The 19,870-nt window shown below is 36.8% G+C and overlaps 1 long non-coding RNA gene across 1 annotated transcript in view; it reads right to left on the bottom strand.

Annotated features, from left to right (window-relative positions):
- LOC116510559 overlaps positions 1–19,870 on the bottom strand; it is a 141,646-nt gene that overhangs the window by 9,280 nt on the left and 112,496 nt on the right. The window contains exon 3 of the long non-coding RNA XR_004255653.1: positions 4,971–5,031. This is a non-coding gene — a long non-coding RNA (uncharacterized LOC116510559). The remainder of the gene's footprint in view (positions 1–4,970; positions 5,032–19,870) is intronic.

The following is a 19,870-nucleotide window of genomic DNA, read 5'->3' as shown; positions in this document are numbered from 1 at the left end:
ACAGAACACTGTTACCTTCCCACCAAAGGTGGTCCCTATTTTTCTACTTGCATTTTTTATGTGCTTTCGAACTGCTAGGTTGGCAAAAGCTGAAAAAAGTAATGGGAGCTCACTCCGTTATGCAGTGCTAGGGATTTGAACCGCCGAACTGCCAACCTTTCTGATTGACAAGCTCAGTGTCTTAGCCACTGACCCACTGTGTTACATTGTTACCTGCAAGTAAAGCAGAAATGAACAGAAAGTGCCTGATAATTCACTTTACATTCTTAGAAAAGGGATCACAATTGGATTCGCTAACACAATTGTGTTGGAATACCTCCTATCAGTAGTGTGATTCTTTATGCATAGATAGCAGATGACATCTCAATCCACGTGAACCCTATTTTTATCAATACGTATATGCTGTGTACAGATATGGATGTTTTAGTCTTGATGAAAATGATTTCAAACATTTTGTGGAGATTTTCCTCAATGGACAAACCCCATACATACAAACCTATGCCATTAGATCATCTACAGAGTGATTAGAAAACAAATAGAAAAAGTAAATGTATTTGTAGGGTCAAACCATAATTTTAATGTTTTCTTTCACCAAAAATTAAAATAAGAGATCAGCAGATTCAATAAAGATAGCCATTGTCCTGTTTTTATAGCATTTATAAAAGCAAAGCTTTGTTTAATGCCAAATTGCAAAGCATGAACATTCCAGACAAGCCCAAACTAACAATCAGAAAATACTTATGAAAAATAGAGCACACATCATAATTTAACTGTTTCTTAAAACATTCTTTCTTTTTGAACTTTTCCCACTATGCCCAGCAACTTAATTTTTGGCTTTCTACTCGATCACTGCTTTGCTAATAGCTCCCTCATATGTCAAAAGCCTCAAATTATCCTAACTATTAAGTGCCTTATACTATTTCAGAAGTGTTTGGGTGCTTTATACTGAAAACACCCCTTAAAAACTCTGATATATTTCTTCACCTAGATTTATGAAAATGTCCTTTTATATTTAAAAAACATACCAAAAAGTATTATAAGGAAAAATAATTTGATTTTTTAAAAACACGAATAAAACAATTATGTTATAACTATAATATATAGAAGCATGCTCCTTTGTTTGTGAATGCAAATATTCCAGATAATGTTCCTAAAACATTTCCAACTTTATTACAAATATAACTAAAACAAATTATCATTCTTTCTCAAATACTATGATGGGTAGTAATAGAGCAAGAACATTAGCTTCTTTCATAACATTGTAAATAAAATAGTCATTATGAATAGCAATAAAACTTTATATATGTAGTCCTTGACATGACTATTTGTTTAATGACCAAAGCTAGGACAGTGGTGGAAACCACCATTTGCATTTATGATTGATGCAGTGGCCGCATGGAAACATGATCAAATCTTGGGTTTTGGCAACTGGCACATATTTATAATAGTTGCATGATCCCAGAGCTGTGATCACAATTGTGACCTTTCTAGGGTGTTTTCAATGTCAATGGGAAAACCAGATCAATTTCACCATTACTTGATTTACTTAATGACCATGGCAAAAAAGTAATAAAGATATGACACACTTAACAACCACATTATCTAACAATGGAAGTTCCAGTCAATTATGATCATAAGTCAATGACTATTTATAGCATTTTTTCTACATTTACTATACAATGCTTGGATAGGTTAAAAAGATGATGAAATCTTTGAAGATTCAAGTGTGCTCCAAGGAAAGCTAGAAGGTTGTACAGTTAACTCCTGGGTGTAACTCTAAACCATACAACCTACTACCTCAACCCGGATGCACACAGCTTGTAATGTCTTCTGATCTTCTTCTCTTTTAGAAAAGTATTTTCATAGATTGTCCTGTTTAACATGAGTATAGAAATATCACTGAACATTTGGCAATTGTCTTATTGACTGTGTTTACTTTTGCACAATAAGATAAATTGTGAGGTTGCGATAATTCAAATAAATCATATTAAAAACATACATTTTAAATAAACATGCTTTTGCAGAATAATAAAACTTAGGGCACTTTCCAGCAACAAAAGATTTTTGCCACATATTTTCCCATGATGCATTTAAATGTATATCTCATTGGTCTGGTGTGTAGACAATCTCAGATTTCATCTGTTGAATCAGATATATTCTTTCAAATATAATGATAAGAACAACAGTTTATTCTGTTCAGTTTATTTCAATCATAATAGATCTGATAAATATATAAGGAAGCCCTGTATATCATAGATATAAAAAGTTTCGTGACCCGACAAATGTGCGCCCGACAACAGCACGCCTGACAAAACTACAGCGATAAAACCATGACGTCGACAGCGTGCCCACAAAGGCACGTCGACAAAAGACCGCTGACAGAAGTGTGATTACGGTTAAGGTAAGGGTTAGGGTTAGGGTTAGGGTTAGGGTTAGGGTTAGGGTTAGGTTTAGGGTTAGGGTTAGGTTTAGGTTTAAGGTTAGGTTTAGGGTTAGGTTTAGGGTTAGGTTTAGGGTTAGGTTTAGAGCGCGCTTCTGTTGGTGCAGTGTTGTCGGCGCGCTTCTGCGCTCATTCGTTGGTGCAGTTTCGAACTCATAGTTTTTTCCCAGCAGTTTTGTCACCACGCTTTTGTCGAGCATGCATTTGTCGGAGAACCAAAAAAATTACATATCCCTGTTAAAATGCCAAGTTTTTGAAATATAAAAAAAATCAGACCAAGCTAAAGCAGTTCAGATTTTTTTCATCTTTAATATAACATGTACAATTCAATTGAAAAATAAAGTGAAACCTTTGGGGGAAGGGGAGATAGCAATTTAAAAGGTACAATAATATGGTTGCATAAATATGCATACCCGCTAATAAGTAAGGATATAACTGTGTTCAGAATTTTGATATTGAAACTGTTATAAATAGTAGTCAGTACATACTTGGCATTAATTAAAGTAACTCTGATCAAGCCTATATAAAATTCTGCTGTTGTAGTAGGATTTTCTAACATTTACTCAGTTGCCTCTTACATTAATTCAAATATTTTTACTACTGGTTGTGTGGGTGTGGTCTTGGTGGGCATGGCAGCGGAAGGATACTACAAAATCCCTATTTTTCTCCCTATCAGCTGGGAGGCAGATAATAGATGGGGGATGGGCCAGTGATTCCCAAAAATATGTTTGGTACAAAAACAACACTGTGGATTGCCAAAAGTACTTTGTATCCTTTGTGAAACATTGTAGTGGCAGTGTTATGTTTTTTGGTTGCTTTTCTACAATTTGAAGGGCTTCAGTCAAGATAGAGAGAATTATAAACATTTCCAAATATCAGTCAAGTTTTGGATAAAATGTTCAGACCTCTGCTAAAATTCTGAAGGTGAAGATGAATTTGACCTTTCATCATGACAGCATATCTCCAAGTCAACAAACACTTCTATTAAATCACCAAACTGACACTGACCCATAGAAACGAGCTTGTGCATAGTATTTTACCACAAGATCGGATCTACGGGTTTACGCCAATTGGCATTGATGAAAATAAATTTGAAAAAATTGCTAAGTATTTATGCGGAAAAGAAAATCTCACATTCATATATGAAAAATGGTACAATCAGAATAAGGAGGTTACAATTATGCATGTTTTGAACATTTTAAAACTACTCGAAAAGTATATTTATCTAACATAGTTTCTCTAACCATGATAAAATCATTTGCAGAAAACTAAGAATAAATTTTGGCTAGTGAAATACTGCTATACTAGTACTTCGGTACTCGGCTGCTTCAAAATGTGGTACTCAATGCAATTTGGTGCAAAAATATTGTCCTCATACTCATTGTTTGTTTGGTACTTGATGTGCTGCAATAGGAAAAGGGGGCAGACAAGTCAGCCATGCCAGGAAAGTCACTGAAAAAAGAAGAGGGGGATAGCTACAGAAGGTGAACAGGAAGTCAGTCATGCTGGAAAGGTCACTGACATACTGAAAAGGGACAGACAGGAAGCTCTTCCCAACCAAAACAAAGAACCATGTCATAAGTCACATGGCTTTTTTCATACCCATTTTAGTGCTCGTTGTTCCTCTTGAAACCAATTAATGACGAGTACTGAGGTACCACTTCTTACCAGTAAGAATGAAAAATCAAAATCTCAATCTAAAAAAAGCCTTTATGTAAACAAATATCTAGCACCTCTGATTATCTTCTTAAACTCAGAGAACAAAACAGATTTCTTAAACCAGCATTCAGACAGTAGCAACAAATGTAAATCAGTTTGTTGTGCATTCTTTAAAAAACATATTAAGCAGGGCAGCAGATCATGAGAGAAAATGAAGTGATCCATCTACATATCCCCATATAATCTCTTTCATTAGAAGAAAAAGATGGATATGCCTCATGATCCATATTTGGTCCCAAAAGTGCAATGAGAACCAGTATCGGTATTTAGATACACTATGTTTCCTTTAACAGATTGTACTATAAAGTCAAGCACTGCAGGACATTCCCTGATTTATTATACTTTATGAATTAAAAAAAAAATCATTATTTGTCACTTTCATCATCATAGACTTTGCTTTATAAATATTAATAATTTTATTCCAAAATATCATTGTCTTCCTAAAATGTTTTTCCAAACAAACCTATGGTAAAATATTATAATATTATCATATTTCATTCCCAGAATGGAATACATATACTATCCGGTAAATATAAATACGACTCTCAACTCAAAGGATTACTACACAGAAAATCATTGCAATACACATTATTTGTGACATTATTTCACATACTTTAAATAAGGAATTCAATTTGGTTCTCTTCACTGATAAATCTCACTTTTATATAATGAATCAAAAATATTTAAATAAAAGTTTAGGGCAAGATAATCTTAGACACTGTATTCATATGATTAGTTAAAAGTTTGCATTGAAACATTACTTAAATAGCATGTATGAGACTATATAAAGTTACATTTAATATTTGATTACCTTATATAGTTCTTCTATGATCAAATTCTTCATCTGTTTTTTTCATTTATTTTTCATAACACTATAATAAAATTAAGAAATACAGCATGAAACAATTCTGTATTAAGAGACTCTAAACAAATAATTAAAAATTATTTCACAGGATCATGTCATTCCGCCCCCCCGATGTATCTCCTGAACTCTTTGGCAGGATATACTTAACTATTTTTTCAATAATTAAAATAAATGAATAATATACTTTTACCTTAAAAGTAATAATGGGGTAAATATTTTTAAATGGACAGAACAGAAAGATATGCTATTTAGCAATGAGACTAATGCTGCAAACTATGTAAATGCTTTATGACCCTGCTAAATATTGTAGCCTAAACTATGATAACTTTTACTATAATAATTATCAGTTTATAAAAGCAGTAACTTCCTGTTTATGAAATATTTATTCTTTCCATTAAAGCAATTGGCACCAAATTTGAGTGTAAGTCCACCACATCAAAAGGAAAATGATTTTTTTTTCTACTGCTATTCCTATTGTTTTTGTGAATGGTCATTTAATGAGCAGTTGCTAAACAAGGATATTTTTTTGTTCCCTTTTGTTTAAAAAAATCCTGGTGACTGCAGATTTCTTAACAAGCTTTCAGAAGTGGTTTCCTATCGCCTGCTTCCTAGAGCCGAGAAAGAATAAACTGGCCCAAAGAATAAAAGGCCCCCAGTTGGCTTCATGCTTTAGGCAGCACTAGAACTCCTAATTTCTAACCTGTTGCCTTAACCATTATCTGTATTTCAATCTCAATATACAGAGAAAGACTGAAACACCAAGCTACTTAATAATTTAGTTAAAATACTAAAGGATTTATGTTTGTGAAATGTGAATGATATTTCACTTGGCAGCAATTGTGAGTGCTTTTCAATCAACAGGCAAAAATAGCTTGCAAGAATAGAATACATTCCATATTTGAGAGCACACAATGAATTATTAGAAATATTAACTGTTTACGGAGTGATCTGTATGCCTGTAGAAAATATAACTATTACTTTTTATCAATAAAGTTTAATTTAAAATATATTTTTCGTAGTGAGACATAGTTGTTATTTTTTGACAGATAAATACAAAATACAAAGAGTCAGAATAAGGCATATAACAATACTGCATATTGATCTGAATTGTTTTTTCATTCTGTCTTCAAGTGAACATTAATTTTGATTAGAAATACTCAAGTCACACAACAACAAACATTTATAAAGAGTTGACTTGCTTTACTGGCATTACCATTTAGTACCATAAATACATCTACATGGCTCCCTGAAAAAATGTGCACATTTTCCCTCACTAATCTAAACCCAGAAATAAACACTGTTACCAACTGGAAACCCACTCACTACCTATATCAACTTCTAAGTATATGATTTATGACACTAAATAATTTGTATTGCTATTTTAAAAAATGAGACTTTCTGGAAGTGCCAGAAGAACCAGTTTTAGGCACTGACTAGAAAGTGGAGTTATTCTATCAATTTCATGGAGCTTGACCCACTCTGTTTAAGGGAAAAAGTTGCATTCCTTAGCAGCGACCTCCATATAATTAATGTCATACTGATAATCAAAGTTTAACTGAATAGGAAATTGACAAGGGATATCTGCATTACTTCATCACTTAATTAAGATTAAATGTGGCCCATAGTTAATCATAATATTCTTGGGTCTTCATTTTTATTTTTGCATTTTCAGCAGTATTCTGACATGAATTAAAAAGCTCTTAAAAGCAATGTTAGGCAATCAGAATTAAAAAGAAAAGCATTGAAATAAAAGTGCTATATAAAAGCCATCACAACACATTTTCATTCAAATCACAAAACAGAAACCAGTCTTTTAATCTTACTGGACTAAGTCTGAAGTACCCTAACCATGCCTTCATTATTTTTGTGAACAACTGCAAAAACTTCATTGCAAAAGTCAGGATAGAGATCTCCCTGGGTAGACCTTATGGTTTAAAACCATAAGGTCTACTGTGTTTTTGCTATTTATCTGAGAATTCTAGTCACACAGAACAACACTCAAGAAATTCTTGTGATAACTCTCTGTGGAGAACTAGAAGCAAGACAAACCAGCCCCCGTATAAAAAATAACAACAGAATCATTGTGCAAATTTCATAAATGTGGATTGCAAAACTTGCCAAAGGAAAGGGGCAAAAAGGCAGAATGCCAGCTGAATACACAATGCTTATAATGAACTCAAGCTCAGGGAGTGCTGTTGCCGGGTTTGCGGTTGTGAAAGTCTTGTTCAACAACAGTCAAGATATTTGTATTTTTCAACAATCAGTATTGGAGGTATAAACTTTCCTTCTGGCAAAACACAAATAATACATGCAAACATAGACACCTTCATCTTCTCTATAATGGGAAATACTTAGTGGAGGGAGATAGGGAGGTTGTGCTTTAAGCTCACTTGCAGAATTTATACAAAGATTCACCATTTTCTGACACATTCAAGAAAAAAAGCAATAGGCGAAAAACTCAGGAAGGTTTTTTGTGGTTTTTTGTGTTGCATAATTGCAAAATATCATTGGTAAAAGTTGCATCCTTTTATCCAAATATTGAGTGCATTCTCAAAAATCATTCTGTGAAGGTGGCTATTGTCTATTTTATAGCCAAAGTTACACTCTTCATATTGGTAGCTAAAAAAATGCATCACCACTGAGACTTAGGAGTCATGGAAACTTGTACCTGGCCAGCTGCCCACCTTTTCTGCCCATTAGCCAGAGGCACAGTTATGCTGTGTAAATATAACAATGCCTGGGGAGTGGAGCATCCCAAAGTGAATCTGATCCTTGCTCATTCTTTCATTTGCTCCTTGGCAGATATAGGTGGATTTGGCTGGGACAGGGGAAAGAAATAGGGCAGCTTCTAAAAACAGCAGTTAAAATATTCGTACACTTGCATACTTTAGAACTTGCTTCTACTGAGTTACATTCTTAAAGAATTGAAATAGTTTTTATTGTGCATAATTATATTTAAAACAGTGCTTATGTTGTTTTTCTAAATAAAAACAACTTTCCCAACATGTCCAAATGCTTAATATATATTAGATATTTTCCAATGTTTCCCCTACATCTTCCTGTTACTTTTATTAGTGTATGTCTATAAGATAAAGGACATATGTGCTAGTCGTTCCCGACTCTAGGAGGTGGTGCTCATCTCTGTTTCAAAGCTGAAGATCCAGCACTGTATGAAGCTATCTCTATGGTCATGTGGCCGGTATGACTAAATGCCGAAGGCACCCAGAACACTGTTAACTTCCAACCAAAGATGGTTCCTATTTTTCTACTTGCATTTTGATGTGCTTTACATATTAGGTTGGCAGAAGCTGGGACAAGTAATGGGAGTTCATTCTGTTATGCAACGCTAGTAATTCAAACCGCCAAACTCCTGATTGACAAGCTCAGCATCTTAGTCACTGAGCTACCGCGTCCCTCCAGTGTATGTCTATATCCAAGTACAAATCATAGGCATAAGCAGCTGTACCACAAATGAACTAGAGAACTCGATGTTCCTTCATTAAAGAAGTCTGCCAAGAAAGATACTTATGCTTCTTTAAATTCAGATAACTTTATCTTGGTCTGTTTTATAATTCCTAAACCACATTCAAGTTGTACAGTAACAAAATGATTGGAAATAATGTCTTCCTTCATTCACAATTTCTAAATTGCTAATATTTAAAAATACATTTAAAGTTTTTTTTAAAAAAGATTCAGGAGATAGTTGTTCCCATCATGATAGCAAAGTGCTTCCTCCTCCTCTTCCTCCTTCTCCTGCCCCTCCTCCTCCTCTTCCTCCATTTGAAGGCACAATGGATTGTGCAGCAAACCCTAATAACATTATCTGATCTGCAGTATAAGTCTTCCAAATTATTCCAGACTCTAAGGTAAGCTTAATAACTTATTATAAAGAAAATTAATAATAGGCATAAAGCAGACATGCCTCTGAACAATACAAGAATTCTATAAGTGCAGCTTGCAGAACAAAGGTTGGGGGAATGTAGGAGTCCCCATTACTGTCTGCACTGCTGCATTCTGGATTAGTTGAAGTTTCCAAGGTAGCCTTTAAGGGCATCCCTATGTACAGCATATTGCAGTAATATAAATGGGAGATGACCAAGATATGAATGACCACAAACACCTACTGCTTCATACAATGCCTTTTGCTCTGGGATATTTTACCTTTTTTTTAAAAAACTTTTCAGGAATCGTATCTCCATCTGATCACAACTTTCTTGTTCTTCCCCTTCTTTTTTACACATTCACTTTCTTCTATTGTTTTGCAAGTTAATTGGTCTCTATGTCCAAACTACCTTATTGTACTTTTTTTAAATATTACTCATTCACTTTTATATTCCATTGATATTCCTTCATTGCACATTTATTCTTGATCTTATTTTTTGTTTTATAACCTACATCTTAAAGATCACATTCCACTGCTTTCAAACTGCTTTTATAGCACACTTAACTCTCATTGCTGTTCAGAAAAAAGTATAGAAGTATGCTTTTACAAACAGCCAGTTTTTGCTCTTTTTCACAAAAAAGCCTCGAACCTATTACATAAAATACACTAGTTTTGTATAGCATATTTATATCTTAAGATTTATTCATCCAAGATTTGTTTCCTTATCATTTAGTGGATGCACCCATGTGCTGTTTTTGCCAGCCATGTATAATACTGTAGGGAATCTTTATTTATACTTTTTCTGTCAGACACAATTTTGATAATCTTTGATAGGTTTATGTCCTAATTGAAACATGCTATTAATATCAGTTGCAGATCATTTAGATTTCATGCAGCAATATGGCTTTACTTATATCCAAAAGTGCACTCATACTGATATCCCCAACCAAAATGCCTTGAACATCATCGCAGGTATATTCATAGATGTATCCATAAAATATTAGAAAATGAACACATCTTTGTCAATGCTGAACACATCAATGCTGAACCATTCATTAATCATTCAATTTTCTACTCTTTTCCCATTACTCATTCAATGTTCAACTCCATTTTCATGTTCAACTCCATTTTCATGTTCAACTCTTATATTTATACTATCTTATACTTTCTATAAATTAACAAACATAAAATAGTAAAACATATGATTATTGAGACCAGATGAATTCAGTTGCATATAATATGGCTTATTTATAGCATTGAGACTGATTCTTTTTAAAAAAAATTAGCCTTTAAATAGATATTATATTTTGTTTTCTACTTATTTTGTTTCATCTAGCTTTATCAGAGGTCTCTTCATTATTGAAGCTTATATAACCCAAATTTCTTTTCAGCTGTCTGTTCTGTTTTAGTTTCATTTTTAAGCCTACTTTACCTGACTTATCTTCTTGTTCTTATTTCTTTTAAGTAAAAATTTCTTGTTACTTTTTTAAAAAGTTAGTGGTCTAATTTATAAATTTACAAGTATGTTGGCTAATGATTTGTTTTGTGCATTACAGTCATTAAGTGCAAGAAAGATTGATAATGATAAATATACAATAAAGTTTTTCACACATATTATATATTTGTTAATGATGTGCTGAAAAGCACGCTATGTCTTTCCCAGCATAAAAGCTCTATATCTTCAAATTTTAACTTATTGTCATGTTTTATATATTTTAAGTGAGAATTCTACTCTACATTTTGACAGGGATACTTAATAAACTAACAACTATATGGTTTTTGTACTAATTCTTATTTCCTTTCTTTTTGTGTAGAGGAAAAATAACCATATTCTTCTAATCATAAGGAATTACTACAACCTTCATACATAAATTAAAGAAATTGTATAGCCCCAAATAACCAAACCACATGCTCTTACCATTTCTCACAACTTTAATAACTTCCTTTACATTATTTTTTTGAAACCTACCTTTAAGCCAATTTTTCAATCCCACTCTTGAACATATTATTCCCATAAAGATCTATAAATCATCCTTCTGACTTAAAAGTATTTTTTAGAAACAGAAAGAATCATTTTTTCATTTTATTTGCATGCCAAATTATTTAATTATGTTTAATTTTTAATTTTATTAATTGCCAGAAGTATTTTTAGCCTTCTTCATCCATTTTTAAATAACATTATACAATATTTTGAATTATTGAGAAACCCCTATTTATTAGATATTTATATTGTACATGTTTAATATATAACAACTTGGAATTTAACATGCTCTAAAAATGTGTGTGTGTGTGAATGCATGTGTGTAAATAGATGATAGATAGATAGATAGATAGATAGATAGATAGATAGATAGATAGATAGATAATATCAAAAGATAATATCAAGTAAAGTTGGGATATTGCAAATAGGAGTGAGAATTATTCCTTGCTAATTTATACATTTTCTTATATGTTTGATTTTTATGTATGGAAAACTTTTTTATTTTACTTTACATTATTTTATGTTTCAAGAAGGATGAATCAAAACTATCTGGGTAAAAACTGTATTGTTTATGTTACAGGTATATTTTGCATGTATATATGATAATGTACTGTTTTCTGCTTCATACATTTGCTAGATTCCAGTCTAAACAGTATTTGTTATCTATACATTGTTATTATATACTTCTACCATGTTATCCAGTAATAACATATATTTCCCTGGCAGCATGTAACAATTATTTTCACTCTTTTTCAAGCACTCTCCGCTTTAGCTTTTTTTATATCCACTTTTGATGTATTTGAATGAAAAAGTAATCTGTTTTCTACTTTTTATATAGGAGTTCTATTTTTTCTTACAGTTGGTTATTTATTAGAGTTAGTTCTCATAATAATAAAAGGAATAGGGGTTACAGAAGCAATGAATTGACCTACTTCTATTAAAAAACAGTATAAGGAAACCCACAAGACTTTTGACAGATTACACTGCTTATAGTATATATCTGGTTCCCCCCCCCAATTTTTTTAGTTAAGAATTAAAATACAAATTCACAAATGAATGACCAAGAGCAGAACAAAACTAAACGGGACAAAAAGTGCATTTAAAAAAGAAAAAATACACATGTTAGTTGAATATTGATAAATATATTACAATATTAGTAGTTTTCTTCTCTTGTGGAACAGGTCTACAATAATCTGCTACAATTCTGATGACTCAAACAATTTGATCTATCATCTACCTCTTGTACAAAGAACAGTTAACAGTAAGCTCAACAACAGAAACTAACTTCAAAGCCCTTCGTTAACAATCCATTATTGCATTTTACTTGTAGAAATCTGCAAGTGTCAATTTCAATCTCAACTTTAACCATTACAGTCATTGTTCCTGCTCTGTCAAGGATCAAACATCTTGGAGGCCAGGGGGGCGGAGCCTGTTGCCGAGGAGGGCTCAACCGAGCTCCTCTCAGAGATCTGGTCTGTATATCTAAATAAGATCATAGATATCACCCCTTTTTGGCTAAGAAAGGGGCAGGGAGTAGCTCTGTGTGCTAGGGTCTATTCGTAATCCACAGCCTTTCTCTTTTTTTTTGGCTGTGGACAGAGATTAGACCCAGCGTGAGCGGAGCTTTTATCTCCAGCCAGTTCTTCTCAGCTGCCTTTTTTGCAGCCCCAGACAGGCGAGCCCCCCCCCCCCCCAGGACAAAGCAAAGTTGTTTGAAGCTAGGATTAATACGGGCGGGTCCCACTCCTGTGAGATTTATGCTTTTATTACTATCTTAAATACCAGCACCATTTGTCTTAGAGGCTCCTTTGTTTAAACGGACTTCAAAATGGCGATTTCTCTCCGTTGGTGACTGATAGGGGATGTACTTAGCCGGTTTTACCTTCCTGCAGACCGCTCCTTAACAAAATAATTTTTTTTTTTTGGGAAACAGAGGGGAGCGAAAGCGCTGTTTATTTGTTTATTTATAATGGCACCCAGGTCAAAATCGAAGCGTCTCTCTACAAATGTGCCTAAAGAATCTAAGGAATCTATACTGGAATCGCAGCCCTTGTCTCCTACGTCCTCTACTGGAGAATTTTTAACACAGGAATTTTTCTTTCAAATGCTTAATGATTTTAAACAAGAAATTAAGGAATTTGTATTGGAGCTATATGATGATTTAAAGTCTAAAATTGACCAAATGAAGGCGAATACGTTTGCAGCCGTGTCTGCCCTGTCAGATTATTCTGCTGAAATAGAGAATAAATTGGAAAGCTTGGAGGAGGCTAATTTTAATTTGACTACTAATATTCAAATATTACAACAAAAAATTAGAGACACTCAAGAACAGCTCGTGATGATAAATTTTAATAAGAAGGCATTCGCAATAAGAGTCAGAGGATTCCGCGAAAAGGAGCGAGAGAATCTGAAACAGACCTTTGTTGAAGCCTTCAGCCATGCGGTGGGAAGCCCGGGACTTAATTTTGATTGGCAGATTCGGAAAATCTATCGCCAGAACTCGTTGGTAGTGGAACAGCGACAGCTCCCGAGGGACATAATTATATATTTTTCCACAAAAGAATCCAGAAACGCGATTATGCAAAAGTTTCATAATAACAGTCTGCGAGTTGATGACCAGGACTTGATTGTCTTCAAAGAAATACCTTTCCAGATGTTGAGAGCAAGAAGAGACTATGCATTTTTAACAAAAGAGCTTAGAAATCAACAGATTCAATATAGATGGGAGGCCCCAGCCGGCATTACGGTCACATTTGAGAATCAAAGACTTCGTCTTAACTCTGTTTCGGAGGCTCGAGATTTCTATTACAAGACTTTGAAGGCGGGACTTCCTGATTCACTTGGAAAAGAGGAGAGACAAGCTGAAGGAGAAGGCAAGCAACAGACCACATGGCTGCAAGATGGAGGGGGTAGCCTTTCCTCCCTCGGAGAAGCAGAAAAGCGGAGATCGAGGATTTAGACATTTTAAAATATTTGCCAAAGTTGTGGACTGAATGGGGGTTTGCGACCTCTCTCCGGTAGAAAAAGCGGAACTTATTGGTGGGGTGATACGGATTGTATATATGTAAAATGAATGCGGAATGATCTATGTTGTTTAAATTCTGTTAGAAGGGATTACTTTAAAACAGAAGGTAAACTGATTCTTGTTGAAAGTATTATTTGAATATGTGGAATGATCCATGCTATTTAATTTTTATTAGAAGGGAAAGCTTGGTGAAATTATTTTGAGTTAGATTTTAAATTAATGTCTGCATAAATTTGATAGTGGTAAATATTAGAGAAGCAAGGGATGAGGGTAAAATGCATGCGGAATGATTTACGTATATTGGTGGGGTGATATTGAATGTATATATGTAAAAGGATGCAAAATGATTTATGTTGTTTAAATTCTGTTAGAAGGGAAAGCTGGACGAGATTATTTTTTAAAACAGAAGGTTAACTGATTCTTGTTGAAAGTATTATTTGAATATGTGGAATGATCCATGCTATTTAATTCTTATTAGAAGGGAAAGTTTGGTGAAATTATTTTGAGCTAGATCTTAAACTAATGTCTGCATAAATTTGATAGTGGTAAATATCAGACAAGCAAGGGATGAGGGTAAAATGCATGCAGAATGATTTACGTTGTTTAAATCCTATTAGAAGGGAAAGCCGGTCGGGATCATCTTAAGATAGAATGTAAACTGATTTTTGTGTAAAGTAATACTTGATCCACGCTGCTTAAATTTTACTAAGAAGGGAAGGTTTGGTTAGATTATTTTGAATTACTGTTTGAAAATAAGGTTAAGAAAGATTATTTACGCTGTTTAAATCCTATTAGAAGGGAAAGTTTGATTATTCTTCTGTAAAGTAATATTTGAATATGTGGAATGATCCACGCTGCTTAAATTTTACTGGTAGGGATTACTTTTGAGCTAGACTGTATATTGATGCCTATACAAATTTGTATAAATGTTTATCTGAATACAAGGTTAAGGAACGGGAGAGTCTACAGGAGGTTGGGGTAAATAACAAAGAAGCAAGAGACGAGAATAAAATATAGATAGAATGACTTACACTATTTAAGCATAGATAAAGATGGGGGGCTGAGCTTAACACAAAGAGTTCTTTTTCTTTTTTTTCCTTTTTCTTTTTTCTTTTTTCTTTTTTCTTTTCTTTCTTTTTTCTTGTTTTTCTTTCCTTTAATATATTACTTTTATTTTTAATCCATACGAACACAAGATACTTTAGATAGAAGGCAGTGCCAGGTGTGGGCCCTGGGAAGTCGGGAGGATTAGGGATGGGGATTTATGGGGGGGTGGGGGGGTGGGTGTTAACATAGTCTCAATAAGAACAAGAATGCACTTATATATGGTTGTTGTTTTTTTTTCCTTTTTTTTTTCTCTTTTCTTTCTTTATATTTTTTTTCCTTGGTTTATTTTACTTTTTATCAGATTAAACAACACTTGAATAAAGGCATACACCAAGGAGGGAGGTAGAGGGAAAGAAGAGGGAGGAGTAAGGAAGGAGTAAGGGGAATGTAAGGAGGGCGTGTTGGGAGTAAGGGGAGAAGGAAGGTTTGAGGGGAAAGGGAAGTAGGAGGGGAGTGTTAGAGGGAGGAAAGGAAAGTTGGAGGGGGTAGATGGGGTGTATGGAGGATGGAAGTGTCAAGTGGGGTTGTGAATGATGAGTTGTGTTTTCTTTTTTATTTTGTTTTATTTTTTTTTAATCTTTTTTTTTTCTTATAGCAAATACCCTGTATATAAGTGATTGTAAAATGGAATGTGAAAATGAATAAAATATATTTTAAAAAAAAGGATCAAACATCTTTAATTGATTCTTAATAATAGACCTTTTCCTTAAAATTATAACTAAGCTCTTTCAATATAATTACATTTCACTCCTCAAAAGTCATAGATCTCTGTTGTAGATATATCTACAGAATTTGCTGTTCAAAAGTTTTATATCTATTTTTCATTGGAAAGAAAAGTTATTTATGAGCATTGGGATACAATAAAACCAATGATTAAATAGTATAAATTATATTTCTCAGACGGCCTGCTTATATTTTTCAGTTGTCCTGGTTATTCCAGATTGAGTTCCTACCATTGATGACAAGAGGAAGCTGATGGACGTTATGATCAATTTCAATTTGAAATTGAGAAAACATGCAATCAAAATAGATGTGTTGTTTTGGTTCAAGACAAGGCTGCCAAAAATTGATATAGTAAGGAAAAAAATATAGGTTGATTACTCGGCCTAAAAATTGACATTATGCAGGAAAATGACTTAACAAATTTCTGCCTACTTACAGTAATTTCTTCATACCTAAATATTCTTGTGAGTTCTGTTGCATAATATAACAATTAAATCTAGAGTTGTCACTTGAAACATAAATAGCCAGGTTCAAATTACCATATTTGAGACACTGTTGGAAAAGTAGAAAGAAGGGGGAAAAAGATGATCAGCAGCAAGATGGATTGATTTGATTACTATGAGTTTACTATTGGAACAAAAGCAAGATTTAGTTAGATCATCCTGGAAAATTGTGGGAATACTAAGAGGTGACAATGGCTTAAATTAATCAATGAAAGTAATAAACCAAATTATATCTTAGAATAATTCCCCCATTGTTCCATCCTGAATGTGCTGCATTATGGTTATTCTAATTCTTTCTGCTTTATTCTAATTCTTCTTCATACTCCTCATGTGTCCTTTTCCTATTTCAGTAACTACTCAACATGTATTAAAATTTTCAATTTAAAGTGTGTCAAATGGCCCGACATATCTCTTCAATGGGTGCCTGCTTGGCCCAAGCAGCCGAGGTAGCGTCGCTCCTCATTGTGTGAGCTGTAATGGGAGGAGGAACCAGTCTGGCTTGCTGCTCGTAAGCCAGTTTAATACATGCTCTCAACCAGCATCCTATGGTGGAAGATGTGACTTTTTTGCCCATGGAAACGAGCTGGAAGGACACGAAGAACGCCTCTGACTTGCAAAATGGAGCAGTCCGTTTCATATAGATACACACCGCTTGGTGAACATCAAGCTTATGCCACACGAGCTCCCTTGGGTGTCTGGGTCGCGGGCAAAAGTCCGGGAGGATCACCTCCTGCTCTCTATGGAAGACAGTGTTGATCTTTGGCACAAAGGCGGGGTCCAGTCTAAGGACGACTCTATTGGAGTGTAAGATGCAAAGGTCGCCTCTGACCGAGAGGGTGGCCAACTCCGATATCCTGCATGCTGAGGTGATGGCAATGAGAAAGACCGTCTTTAGAGTCAGGTGATATAGACCAACAGCTTGAAGCGGCTCGAAGGGAGGTGCAGAAAGCAACTGAAGGACAATAGATAAATCCCAGGTTGGGTATCTGTGGATTGTGGGCGAACAGAGGTTGGTAGCCCCCTTGAGGAAACTACGAACCTGTGGATGTCTGGTAAGCGGCAACTGTGAGTCCGTGGACAGGATGGTGCAGCCATTTGTCACTTAAGCGTGTTGGGCGCAAGGCCTTTGTCCAAGCCCTCCTGCAAAAAGTCCAGGACTTGTGGGATGGTGGCGGAAGAAGCAATGACTTGATGATCCAGACACCATTGTGAGAAGGATGACCAAGTTGCCTCGTAAATCCTGACAGTGGAGGGCTGCCTGGATGCCTGGATGCCTCTGACCCTGTCAGAGTATTTGCTGAGCCTCAGGATGTCCCCCTCAAGTGCCAAATGGCCAGTTGCAGCCACTGGGGCTCCGGATGTTGAACAGCTCCCTGGCTGAGGGAGATCTGATCCTGAGATATGCGCCAAGATTGAGTCACTGACAAGCTGACTAGGTCGGCGAACCAGGACCTCATCAGCCATTGAGGAGCCATAAGCAGCACTTCTTCCCTCTCCGCCAGAATTTTCCTGATTACCAGAGGAATTAGAGGGAGAGGTGGAAAGGCGTACAACCGACTCGGCGGCCAGCGGGATTGAAGAGCATCTGTTCCTTCCACCCCGGGGCAATGGAACCTGGTGAAGTACCAGGGGAGCTACGTGTTTGCCGGGGAGGCGAAGAGGTCGACCACCGGAAGGTCGAACCGCTGACGGAATAACGCCGGGTGGATGCCCCACTCTGAGCTCTGGATGGTGGTTCTGCTCAGCCAGTCCACTGTCATGTTGTCCTCGCCCAAAATGTGATCCGCCCGTAGTGAGGTTATGTGCCTCTACACCCAACATCCCAGAGCTTCCGCTTCTGTCATCAGAGCCAAGGATCGTGTGCCACCCTGATGGTTGATGTATGCCTTTGTGGCGATGTTGTCAGTCAGAATCAGCACATCGCGGCCCTTGACCCGATGGAGGAAGTGGCATAAGGCTAGCCTGATGGCCCTGAGTTCCAGCCAGTTTATGTTGTGGGCGAGCTCCGTCTGCGACCATCTCCCCTGGACTACCTGAGTCTGGAGGTGAGTACCCCAACCGAAGAGGCTGGCGTCCGTTGTTATGATTAGGAGCTCTGGCTCCCTGAAGTAGTTGCCCTTTAGAAGGGCATCCATCTGTCACCACCTGAGAGATCAGAGTACCTTCAGAGGAAGATGCACCACTCTTCTGGACGTGGTGGCCTTGCATCTCTGGAGCGGCAGCAGGAACCACTGGAGTTCCTTTGTATGCAGTCGTGCCCATGGGACCACCGAGATGCATGGCACCAGTTTTCCCAGCAGCTGGGAGAGGGAGACGATCAATGCTGACCCCCTAGAACAGATGGTTCTCACCAGAGACCTGATGCTGTTCACTCTCTCATGCATGAGGAAGACCTTGCAGTCCCTGGAGTTGATCACCATGCTGAGATGTTGAATCCTATAGGTTGGGGTCAGATGGCTCTTGGTGAGGTTGACTGAGAACCCGTGGTGTTGCAGGACTTGGATGGTGATGTCCAGGTCCCTTTGGGCCTGCCCCCTGGATGATGATGGATGAGGATGTTGTCCAGGTAGCATTCCAATCTTACTGGGAGAGAACGGAGATGTGCAGCGATGGTGGCTAGCAGCTTGGTGAAGGTTTGTGGGGCCGATGAAAGGCCGAAGGGGAGGTCTCTGTACCTGAAGTGGTAATTGGCAAACTGGAACCTCAGGAACTTGCGATGCGCCAGGTGGATCGGAACATGCAGATATGCCTCCTTCAGGTCTATAGAAGTCAGGGGATCATCCTGCCTGACACAGCCCAGAATGGTCTGAAGGGACTACATCTCGAAGCGCTTGAACACTAGATGCGTGTTGAGTTTCTTGAGGTCCAGTATTGCCCTCACCCCCCCCCCCAATGATTTGGGGACAAGAAACAGGATGGAATAGAACCCCCTACCCTCCTGGCCCCTGGGAACCTCCTCTATAGCAGCTATCTCTAGCAAATGATCTATCTCCGCCCTCATGAGCTGGAACTTGTGGGCAGACATGGGAGTGGGGCAACTGACAAAGGTCCTCGGACGAAAGGATAGGAATTCCAGGGTCAACCCGTGATGAACAGTATTCAGAATCCAAGTGTCCATCGTGGTCTCCTCCCATTGTGCGGCATAAAGTTGGAGTTGGCCGCCTATTGGAGGGTCCCAGTGATGGTCACTTTGGCTTCCGAAAGGAGCAGTTGGAGTACCCCCCTCGGAATGGTCTAGGGTTGCCCTGCTGCCTGTTCTTGTTCCTGTAGGAGGATTTATCCTGGGAACGATCTTGGGGCTGGACAGAAGAGTGGAGGACTCTGCACTCCAAAAGGAGTTCCTGTGAAAGGACTGACCCTTACGGTCCTGTTTCTTGATGACTGCAGGCAGCATCTTACGCTTATCCTTGGACTCAATTAAAAATGGGCCTAAGGGCTCCCCAAACAACTTTCCCCCTTTGAAGGGAGTGGAAGCGAGCTTCCACTTTGCCTTCACGTCCACCTGCCAGTGGCGGAGCCACAGTAGGTGACATGAGGTTATGTTGGAGGCAAGGGCTCTAGAGGAGAATTTCGTGGCACTGAGTGAGGCATCAGCAGAGTACTCAACAGCTGCTATTATCTTGT

The sequence above is a fragment of the Thamnophis elegans genome, chromosome 6 (genome assembly GCF_009769535.1).
Source record: "Thamnophis elegans isolate rThaEle1 chromosome 6, rThaEle1.pri, whole genome shotgun sequence".
Taxonomy (NCBI): domain Eukaryota; kingdom Metazoa; phylum Chordata; class Lepidosauria; order Squamata; family Colubridae; genus Thamnophis; species Thamnophis elegans.
Note: the sequence above shows the minus strand (reverse complement) of the source record. Positions and strands in the feature narration are given on the sequence as shown.